At 46.1% G+C, this 14,652-nt stretch overlaps 1 long non-coding RNA gene across 1 annotated transcript in view; it reads left to right on the forward strand.

Annotated features, from left to right (window-relative positions):
* The window catches only part of LOC125760212 (uncharacterized), a 220,021-nt gene extending 207,656 nt beyond the window's left edge, over positions 1 to 12,365 (forward strand). Inside the window, exon 2 of the long non-coding RNA XR_007417841.1 lies at positions 12,257 to 12,365. This is a non-coding gene — a long non-coding RNA (uncharacterized LOC125760212). The remainder of the gene's footprint in view (positions 1 to 12,256) is intronic.
* Positions 12,366 to 14,652: the final 2,287 nt, after the last annotated feature.

A 14,652-nucleotide genomic window follows, 5' to 3' on the forward strand; every position in this document is an offset into this window, starting at 1 on the left:
TGTATCTAACGTTCGCAGTAGGCGTGCTAGTTATCGTGGTGGTTTCTTTCGGTTAACAATTACTGGATGGTATATTCTTTCAAAGCTACCCGTCCCAGATAATTGGAGCACAGATAAACCGTTTGGGTACATTGGACAGAACGCAGATAGAAAAAAGGAAACACCGTTTCAAGGCATTTACATTGTGTTATAGCTCTGAGGCTCCTGGTTACAAGGACTCCTTATCGGAACTCAGTGAAGGCCGACCGAGTATAAAGGCAACCAATCAAACAAACAGCTTTTAGCGTGAGAGGCAGTGTGGACACGTGGCAAGCAATGATGTAAAATGGCGCTCTGTTATCAGCAAAGATGAATGAAGAACAGACAGTGCTATTATTTGTTTCTAGCTTAACTAGAGCAGCGAAACAAACTGCCCTTAGTTGAGCTAGTGCATCGTTAAGTGCTAAATGTGGGCCTTCTATCATGCGTTATCTGTTGCGGGCCTCCTATCTCGCAGTATTATTTACGGCCTGTGCATTATTTAGTGATTCAAACTGTCTGAAGAAGCGCAAAGATAACTTAGGCGAACAGATGAAAAATAAGCATAAGGATACAGGAAAGCACGGAGCATCGATAGCTCGCGTGGATAAGCGAAAACCAATGGAGTTTTCAAGTTACGCATCGCCCGGGACACGATAGATACGTAGATAGAAACGCCCAAAGTGCCTGAGGTTCGCTAAGAAATGCTTCGCATTTAAAGCTTTCAGAAACGAGACGCGTCAACGATGTCGGATATTACACTTAGAGACATAGGTTCTGACGCGTAAAGGTCTAGATGCAAAGTCCCCCTTTATCGGTCCGTACACAGTGCTTAAAAGAATATTGAAGACAGTGTACTACCAAGGCTTCAAAGGGAAAATAGAAGAGGCTTCAATAGGAGATATTCTTCTGTACAATCCCAGGAGGGATGAAGGTTGCCAGGCTAGTGTTCCCCACACTTAACGAAGCCGTGGCCAAATGGCGACAAAGATGAAAATAAAAAGGCTGTAAGAAGGTAGAGACAGAGAAAGGAGAAGAGGAGGAAGAAGAGAAGATGGCAACCATGTAGCTTCAATAAACTATCGAAGGCGCACTGCTTTCGTACACTTTACAACAGTTAGTATTTCATTACACTTACAGTACGGACAGTATTTCTCCCTTTTTTGACAATACACGTAGCTTTTCTTGATCATTCTGGTTAATTTTGCCAGTGTTTCCCGCTTTTGCCGCAATAAAGACAGTATTTGTCAACCCTGACAATACAGAGAGCATTTCCCGCTTCTGTGACAAACTGACCATACAGACAGTATTTTCCTCCGTTTGAACTATATTGACTGGACATTCAGTTTGTTCGCTCATGAAGATACTATTTTTTTCCTTCCTGACAATACAGAGTAACTTTTCCGCTTTTGTCACAATACGCAATATTTTTCTACTTATGGACAATAAAGGCACTATTAGGGTTCCTAAGGAGAACAGCTCAATAATTTGCTGAAGACCAGCATTACCTTCGTTGCGTTCTCGTTTGGTTAACATGGTTAGCGCCCCCGCTGTTAGGAAATGTTAACAGTGACCACTGACCACTCTTTATAGGAGGTTATTGAAAATCAAATTTTGAGTAATGTGAAACTCAAAATCAAGTTTTGTGGAATGTGGACGTGAGCTCCCACACCACGTGCGCACGTGAGCTCCCAACACCCATCGCATGCAGTTTTGGGAATTTTCGAGGCCGTTAGCGGGGTTTTGTCAGTTCGAGTCAGAATATTCTGTTTGTTCTGCTCGGCGCGTGGCTTTTCCTTTGCCAATCTCGCGGCGTATTTATTTCTCGCCGTTTTCTTTGTTTTTCTCGAGCTCTCAAATTGATTCTGATTAACGTTACAGCCAATTAACTTGGAAATTTGTTATTGTTTCCAGTGGCTGCCTTTTGGCTTTTACATAAATGAAATATCAGTGGTGCATTTTAACAGCAATGCTGCTTAGGCTAGCCGTAATTTGCGCGGCCTTTAAGAAAACTATCATCATTATGAACGGATATGTGCCACAGAAAGTGGGCAAATCCCATCTACTAACCATTGGTTCGCTAAAAATGAAAAAGGCAACAATTAACCCATGAAATGGCTATCATCACAGGTATGCGCCAAAGAAATTGGGCAAATCCCATCTACTCACCATTGGTTCACTAAGAGAGAGAGAGAGAGAAAGCTATAGAGAGAAAGAGAGATAGAGTAAAAGTGAGAGAAATAACGGGAATAAAGGCAACAAAACGATACAAAGACAAAGAAAAATATAGCAAGAGAGAGAAAGAGAAAGAAGAGAAACACAGGAAAAGAGGAAGAAAGAAGCAGAGAAAGAAAGAGGATGGAAGAAATGGAAAGATCAAGAGAAAAAGAAACAGACGCACGAAAGCAGAGATAAAGAAAGGGTCGTTCTATGAGAGGTGCGAACGCTCGGCTCCGAAGTTTGGACATCCGTGCCGTGACTAACCTAGCTCAAGCCTAGCAACAACCCAGAAGCAACCAGATTAGACTTCAGAATGATCCAGTTTGGTGTTTCAAGCCTTACGCGACTTATTTTAAGCTTCGCCCATTTCTTTCTTTTTCTTTTTTGGTCAAGGCGCTTTTTCCTTTTTGCCCCTTCTGATCAGCTTATAGTAGCGACATTTCTTTCGCAGGTATCTGCGTCGCTCACCGTCAAAATAACTAATCCCTAATTACGTAAAGCCTTTGGTTCAGCTCCCTGCAGGGAGGGGGTATTGGAGTCACGTACACGGCATAGGGTATTTTTTAGGGGCGAAGCTCCTTATAGCGGCACCCGTTCGTCCCCGTCGTAGTAGTGTGTAACCAGTCTTAAAAACGGAGGGGGCATGCACACATGAAGGCTCCCTAAAGACAATGCGCTGCGACAGTACGTGATACATTACAGGTACGTGATACTCTACAATTATTGTTAGCCATTATTTCAATGTGTTTAAAAAAGGATATGTGTGCTTTGAGCCATCTCACCCTGTATGATATGTATTAATTATATGTGATCATTTATTTTCTGTGATGCCCCCCTCACCCAATGCCTCTAACGAGGCCTGTAAGGAATCTTTAAATACAATAAAAATAAAATAAAAATATGTATCGCCCTCTCCTCTCCTACGCTTCCCCCTCTTTCTCCTCTCCTACGTCTGTGTCGCAAGAAAATCGACAGATAAGTGCGATACGCGAGGAACCACGGCCGACGTTTAGGTAAGCCGCGGTAATATATCTGGGCGCGCACGCTCTGAGATCAGTTGCACTGTGAAAACGGATTGTGAAGCATTAAAAAATTTGCAAATAAAAATTTACGAACACCCTCTTTGGAAGCGCTAGCGGGCGCACCGTGCGCGAGGCAGTGTCTGCGGCGATTCGATTCGCGTTTTCCACACACACAACAAAAGGCCTGCATTCAATATAATATTAGCTCCGAAAACCAAAATTACACGTCGGGATGGCAATTTCACACAATTTCTCGCGCAGGAATAATATTGCATCATTTGTGTGTTGTGTGCGTTTTATATTGTGTCTTTTAGACAGCGTAGAGCAGATAGAAAATAAACGGAGGAGGTATTCCGCTCTGTGGAGGTGGATCAATCTAAGAAAAAAAAAAAGTGTACGTATTACTCTTTTTGGTGACTCCTGAGATCCGATGTATATGACTTTCTTTTGGGTCTCGACTTGCCACGTATATCAGTCTCTTTAAAGAGACACGTAAACTTTCTTGAGGCCCCAACCACTCTCCGACGAGATTATAATGGTCACCAAAGATAGTCCACGTGTACCTTTATAAGAGACTCATAAACGTGGAGAGTCCGGTCTCAGAAAAGAGTCAAATGACTGTTTTTTTTTCTTAAAATGACGACCGGCGAGGCTGTTAAGCACACGACGTAGAGGTGACACAGAATTCTGAGCAAAGGTACATACTAATGTATTGTCACCATCGGCATTATACGCGGCATCGGCGTAACGTCTTCGTCTTTCTTAAGCGGAACGCAGGCTCTTAAGCGGAACGCATGTTTGGCATTATCTTTTCGGGAAGCAGGAATTTTCCTGTTGCGCACAATTTTCACCACCAATTCGTGTAATGATTCTTTCCACTCACGGGAGAAAGGTTAGTGGCAACACACCACGGCATTTTTTTTTCCTTTCACACTTCTGCAATTTTTGCTCTTGCTTCGTTCGTCCCCGAAGAGAGCTGAGCATATAATGCTACTGGTCTCATGCTTCGCTTATGGTAAACATAAACACAATCACGTCGAGCGCGTGCACTCCGCGATATTAGCCACCGCTACGGTGCCGCCTGTAACTCCAAGCAACCGGGTGTCTGCGTAGTGCTTCCGCGAGCCTTTTGGAATTATTTCTTTTCTTTTCTCATCAGTGGTTAAACGGCGTATAAGGAAGCTATTATGAATAATTCAGCTGCTTCACGTCGAGAAATGTGTGTGTTTACCCGCCGTGAACATTTCACCCGCCGTGAACATTTCACGTTCGCTTTCAACGAGAGCGCACCGGAAACTTGGCTTTCTCGGAAGTACACTGTTGCGCGCGGGTCAGTGTGTGTTTATCCAAACGCAGTCATTTCACTTTCCTAAAAGACCGCGTAAAGCTGATTTGACTGCATCTAATTATTTCAGGACTGCATTGAAGAGGGCTTCGAAAAGAAGAAAAAGAAAGGGAAGGAGAAGGAAAGCGTCGCAGAAATGTTAAATCGCAGTGGGTAAACAGCCTGGAAACATTGTAACGTCGTCGGCACCGTCGCTGTTATAGTGGCAGAGTTTAATGTCGGCATATATTTTGCGCCAACGTGACTAAGCAATATAGCGCGTTGAAATTTTCACTGAAGCAGTAATGTTAAAGCAGAGGATGGCGTAGGCACAACACGGTGCCGAATACGGCGAAAACTTTGTATGTACTAAGTGCCTCAAAAAGAATAAAGGGCAACCAGAGAAGTTTTCATTATATCAATTTTCGACTCTATCTTCTACTATGCGACTTCATGAAACGAAAAAGCATCAAAACAAGGAAGTTGGAGATATATTCCAGACGGTCAGCAAGAGTTTCAAAAACAGTTTAAAAGAACAACTCCAAGTGAGAGGGTTAACGTCCCAAACCAACACACGGCGTTAAAGTAATCGCTGCCGTTTCCACGAATTCCTGTTATGATATGGATTTTCTTATTGCAGAGCAGGTTTCCCATTTCATTTTCACTCTGTGAAATTTGGAAACCATCTCAAGCAATTCTGCAAGTTTTGCGCCAGGCAAGTGTCAGCGAAGTGCCATGCGACGCTCTGAGAGCTCTTCCGGGAGTTGCAAATCACCCACCCCCTTCTTTTAAGCGCAGTGCACTTAAAGACCGAAGGCAAACGGCGCTCGTGGTCACACACTTCCAAGAGAAATAACCGCCGAGCTTCGCCTATAGGCTCATCGCCAGAAAGTTTCTGAAGGTTTCGCCGCTAGCGGCGCTCCCACGCAGCAGCCAATGGGAAGGCGCCGGCTGGGGGAGTTACGTTCGCGCCGTGGACGCCTCTGATGGGCCTCGCCAAAAACGACAGTGCGCACTCGCAAGAGAACTGCAGGGCAGACGAAGAGTGGATCCCGCCATCAGGACTAAGCGAGCAGAGGAAGAAGGACTACGTCGACTGCTCAACCCTACCCTCTGGAGGCGCGATTTATGACACACTGTCTACGAATTTGCCAAATTCGCATTCCAAGAGGAAACATGAACTAATGTGTTGTTTTGTTTGACTTTCAGTAATAATTAAAATTAGTATATAATGAAATACTTCATTTGTGCAATAAGTCATGCTCAAATTTGGAATGAAAAGAATGAAATCATAGGCTCCAAATGTATGCGCAATTATTTTTTGGTTGCATTAATTTCGAGTACAAAAAAATAATACGTTTGACGTTGGTTCTGAAACGCCGCACGTCGAACGACCCGTCTTCACCAAGTGATTGGCTATAGTCATACGCAGCACACTGAGGTTAAGTCGAGACATATTGACTTGTCAGAAGGTTCAATTCGTCTAATCAGCAATGTATCTTGCTCTTGTTTGGCCACAAGTTGACACAACTAGCATAAACAAATTGCATACAAAACGCAGCCACCGCCGCCGAAGGGGATACTACAGAAAAACAGGACACATCAGCCAAACGGCAACAACGTAAGGAAAATCCCAAGGTGACAGCAAGAGACACAGGAGTGAAACGACGGTATCGGGCCGATCCTGAGGTGCGGGCGCGAAAAATGCTACGGAAAGAGAAACACAGTGACAGGGCGTGCATTGCACCTCTCCAGCATTCACTTAGAGTGGACCTGCCCACAAATGTTTTACACTTCGTAATTATTGAACTTCGCTTAAGGAAGGCGTCAAAACACTCAAGCATTAGGTCTGCTAACTTTCAAAACACCGAAAGTTTCGTTCCTCTACGTGTTTCTAGGAGGACATAAGGCTACAGCAGCTGTGCTTTCGCAGAGCCTTTAACGAACGTGCACTTCGGCCAATGGGAGTTCCACGAGAAGTGCACACGCCTGCAAAATGAGCGTTTTCGGCTTCATTCGAGCGAAATTATAGAGTATAGAAAAGTGCTTCACCCCATTCTTACGGGTCAATCCTGGAATGAAAAACGCTGTTTTGTCTCGGAAGCAGTACAGTGTCATTGAAAAGGAGTCTTCTTGAAACATGGCTAACGCCACACCAAACTACTAATCCGGGAAGTGGGCCTGCATTACATAGCGGCACTTACAACAAACTTATGAATGCATCACACTTTACCGTAACTATAAGTACGCTGTTAAGGTTGCAGTACGTAAATTAAAATTCCAAAATGTCGATAGCAGTTACTGACTGTGCGGCAGTTCTGAGCCGGCTGGTAGTTTTCTTTGTCCGCTGCTAGTGTGGTAACCTCGAAATCATTACTAGCGTGGTGGAACACGCGAAAAGAGTGGCGACACTTGCCTTCCGATGAATTAAACCTTCCCAACTCCTGTAGCACAACTCCTTTTGATTCCCGTTATTAGCTGTAGAAATCATTCTTTGTGTTGAATAAAAGGCTTGACCGTACCACTGAAATTTATCTTTATTGAAGAGGATCTCACGAGGCAAGATCGGGACCTGCATACACCTTACGTACGAGAGTTACCCGAAAGCAGCAAAAAAAAAAAGAAAGAAGATTATGTTCCCAAATAAAATCAAGACAGGAAGCAGGGTCTCTAGCTTAAAGTTGGTCGCCTGTATATGGCTCTCGTGCTGGTCAAATAATTTAGCTAATGCACAAAGCTCACGACTGGAAATTCGTTTGTGTTCTTTACTTCCTTTACCCAAAACGTCTTTTTCTTTTTTTGGGGTAGGCAGCACATTGATCTTAGGACAGGGCTTACACCCTCCTTGAGCAAGTGAGTGTAGTTCCACTTTGCACAAGGGGGGCCCTGCTACTCACACGAGCTCCTTGTATGTTTGTGCCTGCTAGCGATGGGGTATGTATTTGCCCATGCATTGCTGATCACCAGACAAAAAGGGAGAGACGGGGCCTCTTAAATATTGGCAGGCAGCCCTTTTTAGAGGCGAAGCACCTTATGGCTGAGTTCAATCCGGTGGTGGTGGTGGTGTGCGGCGTGACCACCCTTACTGCGCATGCGCGAAACCCTCTCCACACACCTCCACTCCATGCCCTTCTTTCACTCCTCCTCTCCCTTTCCTCCTCTCCACTCCCCTCTCCTCGTTCCCCTCTGCACTCCCTTTCCCCTCCACCTCCACTCCCAACCTCTCCCTCACCACTCCCCCTCTGAAACGCGGGCTCGACATGCCGAAACGTTGCTTCGCATCGCCTCACGGTCCCCTTTAGCGGGCGGGAGATGGTGTGATTTTTTTTCTCCCTCCGCCAAGCACCCCGCTTTCACCTGGCTTTAATGCCTGTCGTAAAGGGGAAAATAAACTACCAAAAATGGTGGCAGATAGCTGCGACTGCAGCAAGCTATCGCGTGCACGCGACAGCTTTCTGCAGCCGCAGTAAATGACTGCGGAGCAGAGCGTGTGGCTGATGTATACTGACATTTCTTTGATTTTTGAGGCACTGTGTTGCTCGCAAACTCAATTCTGAAAAAAAAGAGACTGCCTAGGCAGCTTACTATGGGCCCAACTACTTTGTTCTTGGTATCGTGTTCCTTCGTGAATCTCTGTAATGGTAAGGTTTCCATCAGCGGGCGCTCTGCTGTCTGGTACAGGTATATACTGTAGCCTAACACGGGAAAAGAACAAAACCTCGGTGCTGCTCAAGACAGAGACGAGAGCTAATGCTGGAGACCCGTTGTCCCTTAAACGGTCTTAAAGCAATTCAGGCTGGATTGATGCGTATGTTTTTGCGCCTGTTTCTACGACAACAAGAAATGAACGCCGGTGAATACTCAATGCGAGCATGCGTGCGCGGCGTTGCCACAGAAAAAATAGTGATATAGTGGGGTTATCGTTGCCGCAAATATTGTTCATAGATCCACGAAGACTTCTCGAGAACATTAGCCTGCGTCCGGCTTGCTCGCTGATAAAGGCAATTAGGGGCCTTCCGTGCGCATCACCTTAGGCTAATTTTGTAGATTCTTTAGCGACTGCCGGAGATTGTGCCAGGTCACATATTCTTTCTTTTCTTTGCTCAGGTTTGGTCACTCGTGCGTGTCGGGCCTGCTCCTTTGCGCTCAGGATGCCTTAACTTCTTCCCGCGCTCTGAACACACTAGGTGTCACCACCACCTGATATTGTAGCATCCACAAAAACAGCCAAACACGCATTATTTATTTATTTATTTATTTGATTTGTATACATACAAACACAAGGACACAGAGAAAAGAGGGAGAGAGCAAGCTGGCAACTGCCACCAGAAGGGGCACAACGCCTGCCTGCTCTTTCGGGAGGAGGGAAGAGACAGAGGAAAGGAAGTTAGGAGGAGAAAACACGAACACAAACTTGAGGAAAGAATGCAGCCATCTCCCATGCAGAACAAGGCAGTGTTTTTGCGCCACATAACGTGTACCGGTAGCGGGCTTTCATGAGTTTCGATTACTTTTTTCTTTACACATTATCTGCGCGATTAAATTCTTTTAGGCAGCCGTCCATGTCCAAGGCTCGAAGCCGTCACCAAGGCTGGTGGCTTGTGGCCCCACTCCGCCCAGTGCCGCCGGTTATCGTCCAATAAAGTTTTCACTCACTCACTCTTTAAAAGAACTGTTTTCGGACAGCCTATTTTATACTAGCGCAGTCAAACAATAGCTGAGACGTTCGCGTATTTGCACCTGAGTTGCTACTCTGGACACAGCCAAATTCCACCATGTTGTCAAATTTCGTAATGGCCGTATTTTAAGCCAATCAGAAAGTCCGTAGCAGCCCTGTGGGCCAATCAGAGCTGAGTAATGATGGAATTTCACAACGTCCAGAATAGCACCCCTCTTGATAAACTTAAACTGTCCTAGTTACCGGTGACAAGTACAGGAAGAACTGTTGGCTTGAGTTTTCTGCAGGTTTCACTCACATGAGGACAACGCACAATGAAGTCAGGAAGATCAGGGATACTGTCCGCAGTTTTTCTTCTTTTCCCTATTATTCTTCTTTTGATGCAGTATGCCTCTTTCGTGAGTAATTGAATTGCTGGTTAATACACACCACTATGACTTGTATTCGTTGGCACTCGCAGAAGTAGATATAGTGTACGTACGCTAAAGTATGTCAAAAACGTTGTAGGCAACACGACGCGATCTTGACACAGTCCTAGAGTATGCACTCAGACCAGTAGTAAGTTGTATACGCCCAATTTCACCTTTAATTTTTTGAGGCCAAAGCATTAGATGCCTCACCAAACACGAAAAGTGTCCATCAGCGTCGGCATCAACGCAAAGTTATGAAATAATCATCGTGACGACGTTACAAACAGGCAGAATTTGTGACGTCGTTATGACGTCCTCCTGACGGCACAGTGACGTCACATAGCGTGACACAACCAATGAAACCAAGAATGAAACCAACAGACAATTGAGATTAGCCGCCTGTTTTTTTCATTATTTGAGTCTCGCGCAGAAAACAGGTCCTCGAACAATCCCTCTTCTTTCGTACTCACATAGCCTGACGTCACACGATGACGTCATCACGTGACATAGTTGCTCGGACCAACGTGGGCCGATCTCGGAGAAAGCGATGCAAGCCACCTGCGGTGCTGATAGCTGCGATGTCTACAATGCTGGAGGCGGTGGTGCAAAACCATGTTAGGCTTATCAAGCTTTCGAGAAAGGACGTGAGGGGGGGGGGTCAATACAATTTACTGACAAGGAGCAGATGTCTATAGCCTTCGAGTCGTCTTAGACGAATGCAATAGAAACCGCGTGATTTTTTAGATGCGAAGTATCTTATGGCGGTGTTCAATCCGGTGGTGGTGGTGGTGTGCGGCGTGACCACCCTTACTGCGCATGCGCATACCCTCTCAACTCCCCCTCTCCCCTCCCCCTCTCCACTTCCCCTCTGCCCTCCCACTCTCCACTTTCCCTCTCCAGTTCCCCTCTTCCCTCCCCCTTTCCACTCTTCCTCTGAAATGCGGGCTAGACATGCCGAAATTCTCTCCTGCGCAACGCCGCGATGAGCACCAGCGCATGCGCGTCCTCTCCCCCTCCCTCCTCTCCTACGCTGCCCCCCTCTCGCACGCCTGCCGACTGCGTTCCCCGCTCGCCCTGTGAGAATTAACGGCCAGGCTAGAGGAAAGACAAGACGCGCGTAGCGTTCCTCTTCGCGTTCCACGACGCAAGGTCGGTAGCATGCCCAAAGAACGCCAACGGAACGCGATCGTGCATGTGCTCCGGCTTCGCATCGCCTCGTGGTCCCCTTTAGCGGGAAATGGTGTAATTTTTTTACATCTTGTTCAATTTCAGTCGGAAACAAGGGTATTGAGTTTGTTCTATACTGCGGCTTCAATGTTTACTTGATACCTTCCGTTATAGCTAAAAAAATTCATGGCTCGTGCTTGTAAAATCGGTCATTTCATTGCCAAGTTGTCAACTTTCGCTGCCTAAATGCGAACGTCGGGTGGCCAGCTTTCTTACGACTAAGCCCTTTCAGTATGCGCATTACTTTAAGGTGAAAGGAGTGCAGTCCCTCAGTTAAGAGGGGCATGGGTTAACGCTACTACAGTTGCGTCTCGTATAATAGATACATACAACTAAACATCCGCGAAAGCAGAAGAGGCGATAACCGCTGCGGCAGTCTAGCTGTATAGATCAGGTATCGTACGTGTGATGCTCGGGATTTTGATTTTACAGCTTTCGCTAGCTACAGAAGTTGTCCTCTTCTATCAGGTTTCACTCTCCCTTTCTTCTATAAATTATTCGCATCAAGAACAAGAAAGAAGCTGAAGAACATGTTTAGTGTGAATTCGAGGCCCACCTGCATAATGGCCCACAAAAGTGAACGACGTTGGGCCTGTTGGTACTGCATAACGAAAGGAAAAACTGCGCCTAAAACACGGGAAAAAGTAAAGAACGGCATACAACAACCGACATACGAGTTCACCGTTTTGAGGAGTATCGTTTATGTTTTTTAAAACTTCTCCTTTACGTCTTTTCATGACGATGGGTACTGCGCATGTGCTGGGAGACTTGCGTCTCTATATATTGCCTTGCCGCAATAAAGTTTGGGGTTAGTAATAAAAAAAGCGCATCTTGTGTCGTTCTTTGCTTGTCCCCGTCTTTTAAGCGCAGTTTTTCATTTCGTTATGCATGGCTCACAAAAGACAAGACAAGTAAGCTTTTGAAGAAGTTCTGTCCTCGGGCTCTTTATTGAATTACTATATTGAACAAGGATAAGAGTGCTGTTGTGAATTTTGCGCATTTATTACAGCAGACAAAAAGAAATAAGTTATATAGGTGCATACTGTACGCATAACGCACTTCGAGTCGGTGCAACTTCAATAATATTCCTGCATACAAGACACCAAAAGAATCTTCTATGTTAAACACTCATTCACGGATATTATTTCCCTTGCGCTCAGCAGAGTTCCGAAGAATGAATTGATGGAGCGCTCAACAGCTAAAGGAACGGGCTTTTCTAATAACCCGCCCCGCCACGGTGGTCTAGTGGTTATGGCGCTCGACTGCTGACCCGAAGGTCGCGGGATCGAATCCCGGCCGCGGCGGCTGCATTTTCGATGGAGGCGAAAATGTTCGAGGCCCGTGTACTTAGATTTAGGTGCACGTTAAAGAACCCCAGGTGGTCGAAATTTCCGGAGCCCTCCACTACGGCGTCTCTCATAATCATATCGTGGTTTTGGGACGTTAAACCCCAGATATTATTATTATTATTTCTAATAACCCAATATACATGTAAATATTTCGGAGCGATAAACCGGCCCGATAAAGACTGCATTATCATCGCATTTTGGCGGAACTGCGTGCGTATTGCTGCAGCAGTTTGCCCGTTTGAATTTTACAGTCATGTCGTCACGCTGAATTCTGGCACGATTGATGTGCGGAAGCGAAGGACAGAACGTGACTGCCTTGTGCGTATGCAATGTGAATATAACTCGACGTGTCCTTGATCCTCGACTTTAATTTTACCACTGTCACTCGACACTAAAGAAAAAAAAATCACAATTTCGCCGCAATGGCGAAGCAATGAATGCGATAGCAACAAACTGGAATGTAAAGCGAAGAACGGAAACCAGCTCGAAATTTCCAGCGCGTCGCTCAAGCGCAAAGGACGCAAGAAAAGAACACAGACAAGACGAGCGCGAACTATCATTCGTCACAACTCGACACTTGAAGCGCACTGCTCAAACACAAAGCAGAACGCACGAAACGAACGGACAAGTACACACAGGACGAGCGTGAACTAACTGTCACAGTTGTTACTTATTTCTGTTTGAACAGCGCGCTCTTTTCGCAAACGCGGCCGCTGCAGCGAGCGAAGGGACCTTCGTATGCTCTGTGACTTCAGCGCGGACATCGCGGAGAAAGCACATGAAAAACAACCCCCCGCTCTATCCCCCCCCCCCCGCCCTCTTCTTTCTTTCCTCGAATAGGAGCACGAATGCGACGACGCCTTGTAGGGCTAAGTGAAACGGCGTTCGCAGGAGCGGGGCGAGCTGGCCGACGCCTTTAAGTGCGCCCATTGCGCTCCTAGCGCCATCTCGCTGGTAATGAAGAAACGCCTATAAGCGCCTGCCGTCTCTGAGTACTGCTGTAGAGGGTGTGTATATAACACTCGCCGTTAGCCACCTGGGCGATCTGCGTTTCGTGGCGTAGCGGTTAGAGCCACGCGCTGCGGATCGAGAACTCGCTGGTTAGAGGTTAGATTCCGCGTTTCGAAATCTTTTCAGGGGCGAAGCTCCTTAAAGCGGCACCCGTTCATCCCTCGTAGTCGTAGTTGTCGTAGTGCGTAACCAGTCGTAACGCTAGTGCCAGATCTTGACCTCCAAGGTGGTGCCGGTGGGAGATTTTTCCTGTGCGTTGTTGAACAATAAAAAATTCTCAGCGTGCGCGTTAACTAAAAGCTGAATTCTTCTGTCTCTCATTCCCCATTAGCAGCCATTGGCATGTTCCAGTAGGAAACGTTAGTAGAAGTAGAAGTGTAAGTGTTAGCTAAAAGCAGACTTCTTCTGTCTCTCATTCCCATTAGCAGCCATTGTTTACCTCCAAGGTAGTGCCTGGTGAGATTTCTCCTGTGCGTGATTAAACAATAAACATTTTGTTCAAAACGCCGTTGATTGATGAAATAAACCAAGGAAAGACGCCAGATGTTTTCTAAAAGCAAAACGAAAGAACGCCAGATGTTTCTAAAGCAAAACAAAAAGACGCCAGCTGCTTAACGAAAGACGCCAGATGTTTTCTAAAGCAATGGTTTTCTAAACAATGAAAATTCACAGCGTACATGTAAAATTAAAGTGAGCTGCAAGTCGTCATAACTCATCGAACCTTTAGTATAAACGCGCCCGATCTCACGTCGGTGATGATGTACTGGGCAGAATTCACGGAAGATTCACGGTTTACCGGTGAACCTCCGCAGCTTCGCCCACTCATCATCATTCACTCCGTGGATATGCTGTGATTTTTTTCTGCTCATTTCGGCTCTGTGTGTACTTTTCTTGCGTTTATCTGCTCTTTTTTGCTCTTTGTGTTCTTTTTATGTGACCATGTGATATTTTCTATTCTTTTCTGTTCTTTTCTTGGGATAATCTGATTTCTTTTGCGATTATCTATATTCTGTTCTACGGTGCGTCTAACTCCCGACGCTGGCGTTTTACTGTCGCTTCGCTGGCTCACCCAGACGAATTAGCCTTTCGGCGGCGCTGTCTTTCACGGGAAAGCAAGCGCTGGCCTTCCAAACGTGTAGCCGGCTCGGCTTACGTGTACCAAACGTGAGACTTGCGTGACACCGTGTCGAGGCATGAGACGCTGCGTGACAACAACGCGAGACGTGAAACGACGGCAGGGCGGTCCCTTAAACTGATCCGCAGTTAAAAGAACTCTACGCATAATCTCCTTTGAGGGTTGGAAATCGATGCGAAAGCGTAGGGTTTCATTGTAGGAAGCTCAATGGTTGCGGCGTTCCCCGGAGACTCGATGTCGTGTGGGACCGACGCGATG

Source organism: Rhipicephalus sanguineus, chromosome 10 (genome assembly GCF_013339695.2).
Source record: "Rhipicephalus sanguineus isolate Rsan-2018 chromosome 10, BIME_Rsan_1.4, whole genome shotgun sequence".
NCBI lineage: Eukaryota > Metazoa > Arthropoda > Arachnida > Ixodida > Ixodidae > Rhipicephalus > Rhipicephalus sanguineus.